The sequence below is a fragment of the Pseudorca crassidens genome, unplaced genomic scaffold (genome assembly GCF_039906515.1).
Source record: "Pseudorca crassidens isolate mPseCra1 unplaced genomic scaffold, mPseCra1.hap1 Scaffold_72, whole genome shotgun sequence".
Taxonomy (NCBI): domain Eukaryota; kingdom Metazoa; phylum Chordata; class Mammalia; order Artiodactyla; family Delphinidae; genus Pseudorca; species Pseudorca crassidens.
The window spans coordinates 441687-458504 of NW_027136324.1; the positions used below are offsets into that span (position 1 = coordinate 441687).

The 16818-nt window shown below is 38.9% G+C and overlaps 1 long non-coding RNA gene and 1 pseudogene across 3 annotated transcripts in view; both read left to right on the top strand.

Moving 5' to 3' along the window:
* LOC137218257 (uncharacterized) overlaps nucleotides 1–16818 on the top strand; it is a 180295-nt gene that overhangs the window by 138449 nt on the left and 25028 nt on the right. The window lies entirely within an intron of this gene.
* On the top strand, nucleotides 11769–12615 carry LOC137218254 (NOP protein chaperone 1 pseudogene; annotated as a pseudogene).

A 16818-nucleotide genomic window follows, 5' to 3' on the forward strand; every position in this document is an offset into this window, starting at 1 on the left:
CTTCTCTCACTTAGTATAACGCCCTCAAGGTCCATCCATATTGTCACCAATGGCGGGATTTCCTTCTTTCTTATGGCTGAATATTACTCCTTTTTCTAAATATATCACAAGGTTTATATCCACTCATCTGTTGATAGACACACGTTTTTTCCATGTCTTGGCTATTGTAAACACTGCTGCTATGAACATGGAGGTGCAGATATCTCTTCAACATAGTGTTTGTAATTCTTTTAATATATTCCCATAGTTTAAAATGCTGGACCATATGGTAGCCCTATTAAATTTTGAGGGCCTTCTCTAGTGTTTTCCATAGAGGCTGAACCAATTTATAAGACAACCAAAAGCACACAAATCATCCATTTTCTCCACATCTTTGCTAGCATTTGCTAGCAGATCTCTTGTCTCTTTGATGAATTCCATTCTAACAGTCCTGAGGTGATATCTCATTGTGGTTTTTATATAATTTCCCTGATGTGTAGTGACGTTGAACACATTTTCATGTATTTGTTGTACATTCACATATCTTCTTTGGAAAAATGTCTGTTGGGGTCTTTGGCACAGATTTTAATTGGCTTAATTATTTTGTGCTACTGAGTTCTATGATGTATTTTGGATATCAACTCCTTATTTGTTGTAAGGTTTGCAAATATTATTTTTGATTACATAGGCTCTTTTCATCTTGTTGATGATTTATTTTGCTGTGTAGCAGACTTTTAGTTTGATATAGTTCCACTTGTTAATTTTTTAAATTGTTGCTTGTGCTTAAGGTATCATCAAAAATAATATTTAAGACCATGTTAAAAATTTTTTTATTGTTTTCTTCGAGGAGTTTTATGGCCTCCCGTCTTTACCTTATCTTATTTCTATTTAATTGTCATGAGTGGTGTTAGACAGGAGTCTAGCTTTATTCTTTTGCATGTAACTATGCAGTTTTCCAAGCACTGTTTAATGAAGAGATTGTCTCTCCACCGAGTGTTCCTGACTGTCTTATCAAATATTAGTTCACCTTATATGTATGGGTTTATATCTGGATTCTCAGTTCTATTCCATTGTTGTGTATGCCTTTTTACATGACAATACCATACTATTTACATTACTATAGTTTATAATACAGTTCGATAACATGGAATGTGATACCTCCAGGTTTGTTGTTCTTTCTCATGATCGCATTGCATAGACAAGTTCTTTTTTGATTCCTCATACATTTCTCTGTTGTTTTATTCTACTTTAAAAAATGCCATTGGATTTTGATAGGAATTGCATTAAATCCATAGATGGCTTTAGGTGGTGTGGACATTTTAAAAATATTAATTCGTCCAATCATGAACAAGGGATAACTTTACGTTTATTTCTGTCTTTTGCAATTTTTTTCATCAGTGTATTGTAGCTTGTATTGTAGATCTCTTTCAACGCCTTAGATAAATTTATTCCTTATTATTTTATTAGTTTGGATGCTCTTATAAATAGAATGGTTTTCTTTTTTCAGATCATTGTTAGTATATAGAAATATGACTGATTTTTGCATTTTAAGTTTTTATTCTGCAACTTTACTGATTATGTTGATTAGTTTTAATAGATTTTTGGTGAAGTTTTTCAGTTTCTATATATAAAATCATGTTATCTTAAAATAGACACATTTTTACTTCTTAATTTCCAATTTTGATGCCTTTTATTTCTCTTCCTTGACTGATTGCCCTGGCTAGGACTTCCATTACTATGCTGAATGAGTGGTGAGAGTGGACTCCCTTGTCTTGTTTCTGATATTAGACAAAAAGTTTCACACTTTCATTTTTGAGTGTGCTTTGAACTGTGACCTTGTCATATTTGGCCTTTTTTTAAAAAAAATATTTACTTTTTGCTGCATTGGGTTCTTGTTTCTGCATGCGGGCTTTCTCTAGTTGCAGTGAGTGGCAGCTACTCTTCATTGTGGTGCATGGGCTTCTCATTGCAGTGGCTTCCCTTGTTGCAGAGCATGGGCTCTAGACATGTGGGCTTCAGTAGTTGTGGCACACAGGCTCAGTATTTGTGGCTCACGGGCTCTAGAGTGCAGGCTTAATAGTTGTGGCGCATGGGCTTAGTTGCTCCTTAGCATGTGAAATCTTCCCGGACCAGGGCTTGAACCCATGTCCCCTGCATTGGCTGGCAGATTCTTAACCACTGCGCCACCAGGGAAGTCCCGATATTTAGCCTTTATTATGTTGAGTTACATTCATTTTATACCTAACTTAACAAATGCTTTTTCTGTGCCTATTGATATTATATTTTTCCTTTGTTCTATTAATATGATGCATCATATTTATTTGATTTGCTAGTCTTTATTCAAAATTTTTAAACCTATATTCATCAGTGTTATTGGCCTGTAATTGGCAGTGTTCATTTCAGATTATTATATCAAAGTAATGCTGGCCTCGTAAATTGAGCTTGGGAGTTTTCTCTCCTTATCCGTTTTTTCTCTTTCTTTTTTGAAGACTTTTAGGTTTGGCATTAATGCATTAAATATTTGGTAAAATTTACCAGTGAGGCCATTTGATCTTGAGTTTTTCTTCATTTGAAGAGTTTTCATTACTGATTTAATTTCCATACTACTAATTGCTTCATTTAGATTTTCTCTTTCTTCCTAATTCACTTTTGATGGGTTGTATCTTTCTAAGAATTTTTTTCATTTATCTAGGTTGCCCAGTTTGTTAGCATGTAGTAGTTCAAAGTAACATGTTATCCTTCTTATCTCTGTAGTGGTGTTGTAATGTCTTCTCTTTTATTTATAATTTTGTTGATTTGGGTCTTCTCTCCTTTTCCTTGGTTAATCTAGCTAAAGGTTCAAAATTTTATCTTTTAATGAACCAACTCTTAGCATCACTGTTCTTTTCTATTGTTTTCCTCTTCTCTATCACACTGATTTCTTCTGTAATCTTTATAATTTTCTTGCTTCTGCTAATTTTGGGCTCAGTTTTGTCTTTTTCCACGTCCTTGAACAGAAGAGTTAGGTTTTTTATTTGAGATATTTCTTAATTCGGAAGGTAAGCATTTGTTGCAATAAACCTCCCTCTTAACACTCCTTTGGCTGCATCCCATAGCTTTTAGTACACTGTGTTTCCATTTCAGTTTGTCTCCAAATACTGTGTTATTTCTTCTTAAATTTATTCTTTGATAAATTAGTTGGTCAGGAGAGTGTTGATTAATTTTTTGTATTAGTTAGAGTTCCAGTTTTCCTCCTGTTATTGATTTCTAGTTTAATAATATTTTCAGATAATATACTTGGTATAAATTAAGTCTTCCTGAATTTATTAAGATTTGATATGTGGTCTGTCATATGGTCTTTGCTAGAAATTATTTTTTCTGCACTTGAGAAGACTGTGTATTCAGCGTATGTTGGATAGAATGCTCTGTATATGACTCTTAGGATCATTTGGCCTTTAATGTTCTTCAGATAAACTGATTCTTTTTTCTTTAATTGAAATATAGTTGAGTTACAATGTCGTATTAATTTTTGCCGTATAGCAATGTGTCTCAGTTATACACTTATATACATCTGTTTTATATTCTTTTCCATTATGGTTGATCTCAGGATATTGAATATCCTGTTCCCTGTGCTATACAGTAGTACATTGTTTTTTATCCATTCTATATGTAAGAGTTTGCAGCTACTAACCCCAAACTCTCAGTCCATCCTTCCCCAATTCCCTCCCCCTTGGTAACCACAAGTCTGTTCTCTATGTCTGTGAGTCTGTTTTGTGTCGTAGATAGGTTCATTTGTGTCATATTTTAGATTTCACATATAAGTAATACCATATAGCATTTGTCTTTCTCTTCATGGCTTACTTCACTTAGTATGTTAATCTCTACTTGCATCCATGTTGCTGCAAAAGGCATTATTTCATTCTTTTTACGGCTGAGTAATATTCCATTGTATATATGTACCACATCTTCTGTATCCATTCATCTGTTAATGGATATTTAAGTTGCTTGCTTGTCTTAGCTATTAGAAACAGTGCTTCTATGAACATTGGGGTGCATGTATCTTTTCGAATTATGGTTTTCTCCAGATATATGCCCAAGAGTGGGATTGCAGGACCATAAGGCAACTTTATTTATAGGAACCTCCATACTGTTCTCCACAGTGGTTGTGTCAATTTATATTCCCACCAACAGTGTAGGAGGGTTCCTTTTCTCCACACGCCCTCCTGTGTTTCTTATTTGCAGACATTTTAATGCTGGCCATTCTGCCTGGTGTGAGGTGGTACCTCATTGTAGTTTTAATTTGCATTTCTCTAATAATTAATGATGATGGGCAACCTTTCGTGTGCCTATTGGCCATCTGAATGTCTTCTTGAGAGAAATGTCTGTTTCAGTCTTCTGCCCATTTTTGATTTGTTTTTTCGGTTTTTTGTTGTTGAGTTGTATGAGCTTTTTGTATATTTTGGAAATTAAGCCCTTGTTGGTCACATCATTTGGAAATATTTTCTCCTAGTCTGTATGTTGTCTTTTCATTTTGTTTATTGTTTCTTTTGCTGTAAGAAAACTTATAAGTTTGAGTGGGTCCCGTTTGTTTATTTTTGCTTTTATTTCTATTGCCCTGGGAGACTGACCTAAGAAAACACTGGTACAATTTATGACAGAGAATGTTTGGCTATGTTCCCTTTTAGGAGTTTTATGGTGTTATGTGTTATATTTAAGCCTTTAAGCCATTGTGAGTTTATTTTTGTGTATGGTGGGAGAGTGTTCTAATTTAATTGATTTGCATGAACCAACTTCTCCAACACCTCTTGCTGAAGAGACCATCTTTTCCCCCATTCTCTATTCTTCATCAGAGATGAATTGACCATGGTTCTGTGGGTTTATTTCTGGGCTCTCTATTCTGTTCCATTGATCCATATGTCTGTTTTTGTTCCAATACCAGGCTGTGTTGATTAGCATTGTAGCATTGTCTGAAGACTGGGAGGGTTATGCCTCCTGCTTTGTTCTTTTTCCTCAGGATTGCTATGGCAATTCTGGGTCTTTTATGGTTCCATATACATTTTAGGTTTATTTGTTCTAGTTTTGTGAAAAAATGTCATGTGTAATTTGATAGTGATCACATTAAACCTGTAGACTGCTTTGGGTAGTATGGGCATTGTCATTTTAAAAAGCTGCAGCCTGTTCTCACTGTCAGTAGAACCAGCTCCCCTCTGGAAGCAGGTGTCCATGCAAGGCTCTTAGAAATAAGACAGACAACACTACCCACGTGGACTCTTCGTTCACACCTCTGACCACTGTGCCTTTGCTTTCTAGAAGTAACCTCCTTAATCAACTGGGTGGCATCTGGGGATGAGGCAGCCATTATCCTCCTGGAAGAGTCGGTACCCCTCCTACCACTGAGGAATGAGTGGTCCTGTGCCTCATTCACACCAAGGGTTTCAGTTTCAGGAGTTTGGGGAGCTTTTGTTTTGCTGCTTTAGTGGATGAGAAATGACACGTAACCCATTGGCTTCTTTTCACTTCACTTCTGATGATTGAGGCTGGACTTTCGTCACTTTCAGTTATATCCAGAATGCAGCCACTTTTCCCAGTTCTGGGGGAGACCACTGAACATGCCTTCCTGGGTGTTCCCAGCCAGAGACTGTGGTCCACATGCAGCGAGGAAACTCTTTGTGCAAGTACTAAGTAGCTAGTGACTGGCTTCTGACCAACAGAATGTAGCAAATCAGGGGAGGTCAGTGTTAAGATTCATTGACAGAACCTCTGTCACTTACATCTCACTTGCTGCATCCTGTGTTCTCTCTCTGTTTCTGTCTGTCTCTCTCTCCTATCCTTGGACCTGGGGAAGCCTGCATGGGTGTTACTAGCTGCCATATGGAGAGGCCCACGTAGGAGAGAACACAGGGAAGTCCCAGACCTCCAGGCAGAGGCACTCGGCTCTCAGCTCAGACTGCATCCTGCCAGTACCCATCTCAGTGAGTCTGGGAAAAAGTCCTCCCCTGTGGAGCGACAGCTGAGACCTCAGCCCCAGCTTCATAGAGACCTTGAGTCGAGAGCACCCAGCTAAGTGCTGTGGGAGCTCAGGAGTAACTAGGTGTACGTATTTTGTATGTTGGGAAACCCTCCATAATGATCTGCAGTAAATCAGACAATCTTTAGCATAGAGCAGGTCTACTCAATGTTATGTAGAAACAACCACAAAGATAATGCATATTAATAAAGGTAATAAAATGGACTAAAAACAATAATAGTGAGAATTATGATGATATTACCATTACTACTGTTAAAGAGAAAAGTAAACTTAGAAAGATGGCAGATTTGCGTACAGACTCCTCTAAGTAAATTTCAGGGTACCTATATCAGATGTCCTCTGGGATATTGTAGAGTCAGAATGCTAGGTTTGCACAAAGAAATTTGTTCTGAGAGGAGAAAACAAGCAGGTGATCCTGGGTCAGCAGGGAGGATGATATATTGGCACAAACAGTGCAGGGGCTCCCTGGGGGACTTAGAAAAAGAAATGGTTACTTGAACAGGCACATCACCATCTCTATGTCTGCCAGTGCTGCATCAGCTTTTCCTGGACCCCTGAGTGAATTTAAAACATGTCCCCAGGTTCAGGCATGTCAAGGATACTCCCCTTACTTCTCACTTGTCACAATGTCAGCTCCTGGGCTGACTTTTCTAATTCGGAGGACTGGACTCCAGGTGTGACACCTTCTCCAGTCTTCCCAGGAGACATGATATTAGTTCCTGGCACAGAGTTGAGGTGGAAAATCCTGTGCTGAGTCTGGCAGGACAAGGGTGTCTTCCAGGGCTCTTGCACTGGCACCACTTTCTGGTCACTTAAGAGGACTTAAACATTGTTCTAGAGGCTCAATAAAGTCAAGAGTGTCCTCCCTGGGGTTCACTTACCAGTAACAGCTGTCTCTTCCTCCACTGGGTAAGTCTGAGTATCTCAGGAGGCTCTCTGACCCACAAGTACCCATAAGTACAGCAGGAACCAGGAAGCACCATGTGTATGTAAGTCTGTTGAAAACCCTCCACAATACTCTTCAGTAAATTAGATACATTCATGAGCAGAGAAACTTAAGAAATGCAATAACAACAATAGTGATAAATAATAATATCAATAGTGATTACAATCATAAAGATATTAATTGTACTACTACCAATCATAATACTAATAAACTTAAGGACTGAGGGATTATAGACTTCCCTAATTGAATGACAAGTTTCCTGGGGTATTTTGGAGTCAGAGTCCTAGGTTAGCAGCCAAAGTTGTAGGTTTGCATAGTGAAGGTATAAATAGAGCAAAACTAAACAGCAGCAGGTAAAAGAAATCCATGGGAGGGCGTGGGTTGACTTAAGTCTCATATTGCAAGCCCAGAGGAGAGAACTATGTAGAAGAGCAAAGTTGATCCTGGGCTTTCCTGACACATGGAGCCAGCAAATCTCATGAGTTCTGACGACTGGTGTCTGCAGCTCTAACCTGGGAAAGAAAAGCAGGACTCCAGATACACGTTCAATATGTGAAAAAAACACGTAAAATGTACATGGAGCTTTAGCTCTATCTCTATCCCCACTGCCTGTCAGTTGACAAAGTGGCAGATCAGGGCTATTGATTGCCTTTTGATGCACCTACAGACTTACTTGGAATTGGGAGGAGAATATTACTTATGAATTTGCATGTAAAATTTTTATAATAACCCATCTGGAAGTTGAATTACCACTTTCTTGGGAAATTGATAGGTTATTTTACACAACACCTCATATGTTTCCTTTAGTAACATTTCTTCACAGTATATATATTTCTGAATATGTATGAACGGCACATGCCATATCAGCCCAGAGAAGCCATTGACGGGGCTTTAGAGATCAGTGACCTTTGAGAACGTGTTTGTAGAACTCACTCATAAAGAGTAGGAACTGATGGACATATTGCAGAGAAAGATGTACACAGATGTGATGCTGGAGGACGCCCGTTGTCTCATCTTCTGAGTGCGTCTCTCAATATTTATTTACTTCCTTATGCATGTCTTATTGAGATAGGCTCTGCAGCTTCCACATGTGCTGCTGCACTCTTGTCCCTGACTCATGCTTCTGCAGCACTTAGAGCAACCTGCAATGAATGTGTTCCTTTAATTATCACAGCACATTTGTCCCTGCATGGAGATAAAGTCTCCATTACCACAATCTCACGTATACCTTACTAGTCTGCAACCAACACGCAGAATAATACTGGACACAGATGAGGGCTATTTTATCTAACAGACAAGTGACTTTATGTTGCTAAGTAATTCTTCTGCTCGGGTGACTACTATGAGGTTTGAACACAGCAAAAAACACATGACAGCTTGTATCCCCCTTTCTACATGAACTCCAAGTAATAATCTCATGGGTCTTATGTTTATTGGATTGTGTTAGAAAACAGTGTTAACCACATTATGAAAACGTTGCTTCCTTCCTGGCTGAGACGTCTAGGCAGCCTGCAGACTGTCTTTCCTCTTGGGCAAGAAGAGAAGCAACCAGAGACTTTTACTGTCTTTGAGTGAAGTGTCGGGTGACAACCTTCAGTGTTTCCCCCCTTCAGGGTGCTCGAACTTGGGCTGCCATTGATGCCCCCACACTTGAGCCTTGACATTTGTCCTGTGCTTGCATGCACTGTTCTCAGCACAGAACTTTAAATCCATCTAGCATTTCCCACATGTATCAGGGCATCCGCTCTGCAAAACAGATATAATTTCCCAGTTGGAGCAAGAAGAGTAGGTGTGGAGGGAAGAGGAGGGTTTCCCCAGGCTGGGGTCCAAGTCAGCTCCAGACACATGTGCTCTGTGTGGGGAGAGAGCAGGACACTTGGAATGTCAACTGGAGGTTGGCTCGACTAAAGGATATTTTTAGAAATGTATGTGAAGCCATTGGGTCAAATTATCCAGATTCTGTCATTATGCATCACACATCAATTTCTCTTCACGTTTCCCCCTGTACTTTTCACCTCAGAGAAGCAAAATTCCTGTCCACGTGGGAGTTAAAATTTCATGTTTTTGTCTTTGCCACGGTCTCTTTAATAATTTTTCCTCTCATATTCCCTGTAGCGTCTGAATTTATTTTATTTTTCTTTTACCTAAACACTGAACATCTTATTAACATTTTTCTAAACCATGTTTCTATTCACTGGTATATTCCTCAAATTCATGTTCTTTCCCCATGTAATGTACTTTTCAACAATTTAATCCCCCTAATGTCACATGTGTCGTTTCTTATTTATTTATTTAATTTAATTATTATTTTTGTCTTATTTCAAGCAAATACTGTGACCATTAAAATCAAGAAATGATATCCAGGCAAGTTATTTTCCTGGTGGAACAATGTAGCTGTAAGAAAATAGTAAATTTCTTCAGGTGTGAACCCTGGTCATCCACATGTGAAACCTGGGAATGAGGTAAGTTAGGAATTCAGCAGACTCATAGAACTCAGTTACAGTGCAGTGTAAACACTAGACCAGCATAAAGTGTTCACTTTATGGACTAAATTAGACTGAATTTTGATGATAGCTAGTAGAAATGCTACAAAGGGGGGAAATCCATGCAGAAGATTTACATACTATGTGTATGTAACTGATATGGAGATCATTTTAACTGGAGAATATCATTCAATAGACTTACATACACATGATTTTTCACAGCATAGGAAACACTTTTACTGTAATGAATGAAGGAGAGCCCTGAGGGATTTTTAATTCCTTAGTCAACATTGAATCCTCACACTGGATCTATCAATGCTAAAATCAAACTGAAAAGCCGGAGTTCATATCAAAATTCTCAGACATGGAAAAACGCTTATCAAGAATGTTTTACCACACATTTCATCTATGAATTCATAATTTTGGCTAATAACCTCTTATTCTATAAATAAGTAGAATAAAAATATAGATTTGTTAAGTAATCTTAGAATGATAAATACAAAATTTTGAAACAATAAGTACTTTTGTAAATAGGTTAGCATTAAGAAATATATATAAACAAAGTTATATGTGACAATTATTATGATCCACTTAATTGTGATTGTCAGTAAGATTATCAGTTGCTTTCTCATCAGAAATTTTGCAGGCCAGAAGAGAGTGAAATGATATGCTTAAAGCATGGCTGGAACTACCTACCAACAATTCTATATCTTACAATATTATTCTTCAAAAATGAGGAACATGAGAGACAGTCTCAGACAAAAGCTGAAGGAGTTCAGTACCATAATATCTATCCTTCAAGAAATGCTAAAGGGAGTACTTCAAGTTCAAATGAAAGGACACCAGTAACTTGAGGCCATATGAAAATATATATGTCTCTTATAAAGGTAAATAAATGGACAAATAGAGAAAACACTATAATTTTGACTTGTAGCTACACTTTTTATTATTCTAGGATATTTTTTTAAACCAAAATATTAAAATAATTATAAATGTATTGCTATTGCGTGACTGTTTCTCCCAAAATTCATATGTCAGAAATACAACCTCCAAATGTGTTGGTATTAGGATGTAGGGTCTTTGGGGGGTGCTTAGGTTATGAGGACAGAGCCACCATGAATATAATGTGTGTGCTTTTATTTATTATAAAATATGTATTTATTTACTTATCTGGCTACATTCGCTCTTAGTTGCAGCACGTGGGATCTTTGTTGTGACGCACAGGCTTCATATCTAGCTGTGATATGGGGGCTCGGTAGTTGCAGCACACAGGCTCTCTAGTTGTGGCAGACAGGCTGTAGAGCCAGCATACAGGCTCAATAGTTGTGGTGCATGGGCTTAGTTGCCCTTTGGCATGTGTGATCTTAGTTCTCTGACCAAAGATCGAACTCATGTCCCCTGCCTTGGAAGACGGATTCTTAACCACTGGCCTACGAGGGAAGTCTCTTGTGTGCTTTTAAAAGAGACCTCAGAGAGCTCTCTAGTCCCTTCCTCCAGGTGATGATATAATGAAAAGTCTATGACTCAGAAAAAGACCTTTACCTAACCACCTTGATCTCACACTTCAGCCTCCAGAACCATGAGAAATAAACTTCTGTTTATAAGCTACCCAAGCTGTGGCATTTTGTTATAGCATCCCCAAATAACGAATTCGTACATCTACATTAACAGAAAACAATGTATAAATATGTGACTTGTGACATTACTAACATGTAATTAATGTGTAAATATGTGATTTGTGACATTAATAACATGTAATTAATGTGTAATGTAATTGGAGATGTAATAGAGATTTTGTGTGTGATTAAAATTATGTTGATATCAGTTTAAGCTAGTTTGATAGGATTTTATATGTAACCTCCATGGTATCCACAAATTGATTATCTATAGAATATACACAGAAGGAAATTAAAAGTAAGTCAAGTCAGTGGACTTCCCTGGTGGTCCAGTGGCGAAGACTCCACGCTCTCAATGCAGAGGGCCTGGGCTCAATCCCTGGTCAGGGAACTAGATCCCACGTGCCACAACTAAGAGTTCGCATGCTGCAAAGAAGGTCAAAGGTCCCCCATGCCACAACTAAGACCTGGCACAGCCAAAGAAATTAATTTTGAAAATGAGTACAAAAAGTAAGAAAAAAGGATGTCAGTATGTGAGAAAATGTGGGACAGAAAAGCTATATGACATTACAGAAAACAAATTGGCAAGTAAATGTCATTCCATATCAGTAATTTATATATATATATATATATATATATATATGGCTTAAACTCATCAGTTAAAAAACAAAGATGTCCCCAGCCTTTTTCCGGCATCTGGGCCTGGAGGGGCTGCTCTAAAGACGGGCGAGCAGCAGGGAGGCCCACGGCAAATCCCAGCCCGATGCGAGCTGTTCATCGTTTTCCCGGGACAGCTCCAGGGTCTTGGTGTCCAGAGAGCTGCTGATGGAGGGCAGGGGCGGCCGCAGAGGTATATGGGACAGGTTGCTCATCAACTCCAAGTGTAATTCCAGAAAGAATTCCACTCTTCAAACAGTTAGGATAGAGAGGAGTCCCCTATTGGACCAAGTACAGAGCTTTCTCCCACAGATGGCTCAGGCAAATGAAAAGCTAAGGAAAGAAATGGCAGCTGCACCACCTGGTCATTTCAATATTGAAAATATTGACACACTTGGAAAAGTTACTCAAATGGATATGACCTTGTTTGAGATGAATCAGTCTGATTCAAAAGAAGATGACAGTTCACAAGAGAATTCACAAGACAGTTCAGAGGACAGTTCAGAATTTGAGGATGAAGATGATAGCACCTCTTCTGAAGGTGAAGTCACCATTGATACAATTAAGCTTCCTCATTCAGAAAATGGAAAAGGCAAAATAGAGGTTCTGGACCGTCCTGCCAGTGAAAAAAAAGAAAACAGGGACATAAACAATCTGAGAAACAGGTGATAGTTCCCGCTAATTCTGTGGAAAAGAATGTGGCTTGCTGGTTATTTTGCATTTCAGATACCTATAGTGTTTGTTTGCAAAAATGAATGTATTTTGCTTCTTGGAGAAACAGAAGCTAGCTTTTAAAGAGTTGGAAGAGATAGTATTTGGTGAATCTTCTAAGAGTAGACTGTTTTTGATCTCACACTAAAGAGATTTAGTTTAGAAACCTTAACTTTATGTATGGTGATGAGTGAATTTGTTGGCATCCTCTTTCATCAGCATAGACTTCAGAAATCTCAAACTTATTTTAAAGTAAAAATACAAGTTACCCATTTGTTTTTGTTTTAAATAGGCCTCTTGGGGCTTCCCTGGTGGTGCAGTGGTTGAGAGTCCGCCTGCCACTGCAGGGGACACAGGTTCATGCTCCGGTCCAGGAGGATCCCATATGCACGCAGCGGCTGGGCCCGTGAGCCATGGCCGCTGAGCCTGCGCATCCGGAGCCTGTGCTCCACAACAGGAGAGGCCACAGCAGTGAGAGGCCCGCGTACTGAAAAAACAAAAGAAACAAAAACTTAGGTTGGGTTTCTTTTTAGGTTATTATAAAGTCATATTTATTTGTTACCATCAAAATGGGTTCATTGAGGGAGAAGTTATTTTTTTTAAAACATCTTTATTGGAGTATAGTTTCTTCACAATGTTGTGTTGGTTTCTGGTCTGTAACAGAGTGAATCAGCTATATGTATACATGTGTGCCCATGTCCCCTCCCTCTTGCGTCTCCCTTCCACCCTCCCTATCCCACCTCGAGGGAAAAATTTTTCACAAAGAAAAGAATTACTTATATTTAGATGCACTCAGACATATCTACTTTAATTAAAAAAAACAAATCCTTTCCACTTTGAGCTGGAAAACTGGTGCTCTGTGGTTTAATCACCGTCAGTGACTCTGTAGCCTCTCAATGCATGTAAAATTTGCTGGTTGGAAAATTTTGTGTTTTTTTTGGGTTTTCTTTTTCTCATAAAGGAATTTTTTGTTTGTTTCAGCTATTAAAATTATTCCTTCCAGTTGCCCACAGTTTTGAAACCTATTAATTGTAGAGAATAGGAACACCCCAGGAAAACAGGTCACAGTACATAAAGAGGTAGTAACAGGTTTTCCCTTTCAAAAGGCAAAATGATCCTGCATTGGAGTTGCCTTTCTGCCACATTCTTGATCTTATTTAACTTGTTTGGGACCTCATCTGCCATGGGCCTGGCTTTGCTCAGGATATAGACCTGAGCATTTAAAGGACTGTCTCCAAGTGCATTGAGCTTCTGAGACTTGGTTGCCTAATATTTTAGGGGTTTGTTTTAATTATTTTTTCCTACTCCTCTCATTAGCTTATAACATCTTGTAAATACTCTGAAGATAATTCTCCAAGTTCCTTCTGGTATTTTTCATTGGGAATTGGAAATCGGCTGTGCACTCAAAGTATGCAGAAGTGAACAGATCTGGAAACGAGACTTCTCAGCTGCAAAGGGTATACTTTGTAGCACCAAACACAGCTGTGATGGATTATTGGTGTGAATATTTAAGGATTGGCTTCTACCAGATAATATTCGTGCCACATTGTGGGAAGAGTTGTATTTGTCTGGTTCACTCCTTAGCTTGGTGCATGTACACAGTAGGCACTGAATGATGTCAATAAATGAATTTACAGGTATATTGAGGATGTACAGGACATTTTAAGCCATGCTATCCATGCGGATATGAAAGTGTAACTTCACTGGAAATACAAAGCCAAGTAGAAATAGCCTGATGGTCAGTGAAAGAGACTAGTCAGTCTAGAATACATACTAGTGTGTAGAATTAGAATTATATTTCTCTCCTGCTATGGCCTTCTCATATAATATGACTAGGTATCCTGTACAGTTAAAGAAGTCAACTAAATTCAGTTCCTCTGGACATTCTTATGACATAGGAGGAAAAGGAAAAACAAAAATTTAATATGTGATAGGGATGTCGTTTTAAGTAAGTGTAAAATGGTTGAATTATTTAATATACAGAGTCAGGGCTGGCTGTTTTTAAACCAATTTGGATACTAAGATAAATTATGTAGGTCTTAAAGATTTAAATATAAAGAAATAAAATTATGTTTCATACTAAAATATAGGTGAATATTTAATAACATTAAAAAAAACAAAGATGGACAAGATAGACATAAAAGGTCCAACTATATGTTGTCTACAAGAGACTCACTCAGAAGTAAGGACATTCATATGCTGAAAGTGAAAATATTGGAAGAGATATTGCATGAGAACACTAAGCAAAGAGAAGAGGAGTGGCTCTTCTGCTTCTGCAGCTGAGGCTGTGGCCCTTACTTTTCAGGGAGTAAACAGAGGCAGGGGCAGGGGCTGGGGCACCCCTCCCACCCTCTGCACCCTGAGCCAGGGAAGTCAGAGGGACTTGGTCCCCCTCCCGAGTTCCATTCTTCCTCCAATGAGAATGGTGCTAATCAATGAGGACCAGGCTATAGAACTGATTCACTTTGTTATAAAGCAGAAATTAACACACCAGTGTAAAGCAATTATACTCCAATAAAGATGTTAAAAATAAAGAAAAATAAAGACCTGGGGAAAAGAGATGGTCCTCGTGGAGAATGCCTATGTCCTAAGTTTATCTGCTGTCGGGTTGGCTTGAGAGAGGGCAGGAGCTACATGATGTGTTCTCTCCCTTCAAATCCATTAACTTTTTCTTTCTTGATGTATGCACACACCCACACACACAAAACGAGTATAAAGCCCATATATATAGAAGGCTAAAGGGTTGGTCTATGAGCTTGGAAAGAGGGAAATAGAACACTTGAGGCCGACTGCAGCAATGTGTTTGTGTCTGTGCATGTGCATTACTAGGTGGAGGGTCCACAGTATCCATCAGATACTTAAGGGAGAACATATCTCCCAAGTGTTCTGGATTTTGTAAATTATCATAGGACAAGAGTCTTCAAGAAAAATCAGGTAGCTCTCTCCCACACCACTCATTAAAGTAATATTTATTGAGAGTCTCCAGGATTCCAGCATGTGGAATTTTCTGGAGACTAAGAGGTGAAACGTATAACATAACCACCTTCACCAAGTTTATAGCTCAGTGGAGGCAATAAGAATTAATATCTCACAGTTTTTCTATTTAAGTAGGACTCAGGGTTTAAGGTAATTTTTCTGCATCGTGTCCACAGTGTCCCAGGACTGACGCCCTCCTGAAGCTCACCACCTAGAACACAGATCTGATTGAGTTAAACTGGTGATGCACCTGCTTCCCAGCAACGTTATGGTCTCTAATGGCTGTCTCCTGCTCCTGTGTCCATGGCCTGATCAGGATATGGGAGACACTTAGGCTGATTCCTCAGTGCCTTGTGTACTTCCAAGGCCGAGAACTTGCTGAGCAAAACACAACTTCTTTACTTTTGTGAACACCTGGCCTCCAAAAGGCAGAAATATTTAGTGACAATGTACTGAGGACATAATTCCTTATTCATTCCCTGACCTCCACTCTCTGTCACAGAGACATGCAAAACCACGGAATCAGGCTTATGGGTCATGACTTGGCTGTGTCAAGAAGTTCTAGGCCATGTGGGAAGACTCCTCTCTCCTCTGAGATTTCTGCTTCAACCAGCGGGGAGCAGCTTCCCTTAAGGTCTGAACTGAAACCCTATAAGTTCACATATTGAAGTCGAGACGCTTGTACCTCAGAATGTGACTGTATTTGGGAATAGGGCCTTAGGAGAGATGATGAAGTTAAAGTGGGTCATATTGGTGAGCCCTAATCCAGAGCTATGCCCCTATGAGAAGATTAGGACACAGCCATGCACACTCAGCTCATAGAGTTATGTCCATCTGAGGATGCAGCAAGAATGCAGCCACCTGCAAGCAAGGGAGAGAGGCCTCAGAAGAAACTGAACCTGTAGACACCTTGATCTTGAACTCAAAGCCTCCAGAGCTGTGAGAAAATTAAGCCTCCCAGTCTACACTATCTTGTTCTGGCAACCCTAGCAAAACCCTAATACAGCTTTATTTCTCCTGTATCCTCTTTCTTGCAAATATAGCACCAAAAAACACAGTGTATAAAGTATTTGAAAGAAAAACGCAGGGGAGCCACTGCAGGGGCTGATGAACTACACAACCGTTGATTCCCCTAGTTTTCTTTGTCTGCTACCAAAGGGAAAATAGTCAAAATCACCATGGAAGGCTTGAGTAGACATTTTAGAGAAGGCATAGCTCCATGGTGAAACAAACTTGACATGTACTCGGTAGAAATAGTAAATGCATTTTAATCCTTGGAGGTTTAAAAAATTCAATTTCTTGGATTTCTAGAGAGGTTGTAATACATGTACATGGTTGAAGGTCCTGAAAATTGCATTACATTGTGCCCTGCACCGCCTCCCCCTCTTTGCCCAGGAGCCCCTGCCCTCCACAGGTAGCCATGTATCTGGTTTCCCACTGCAA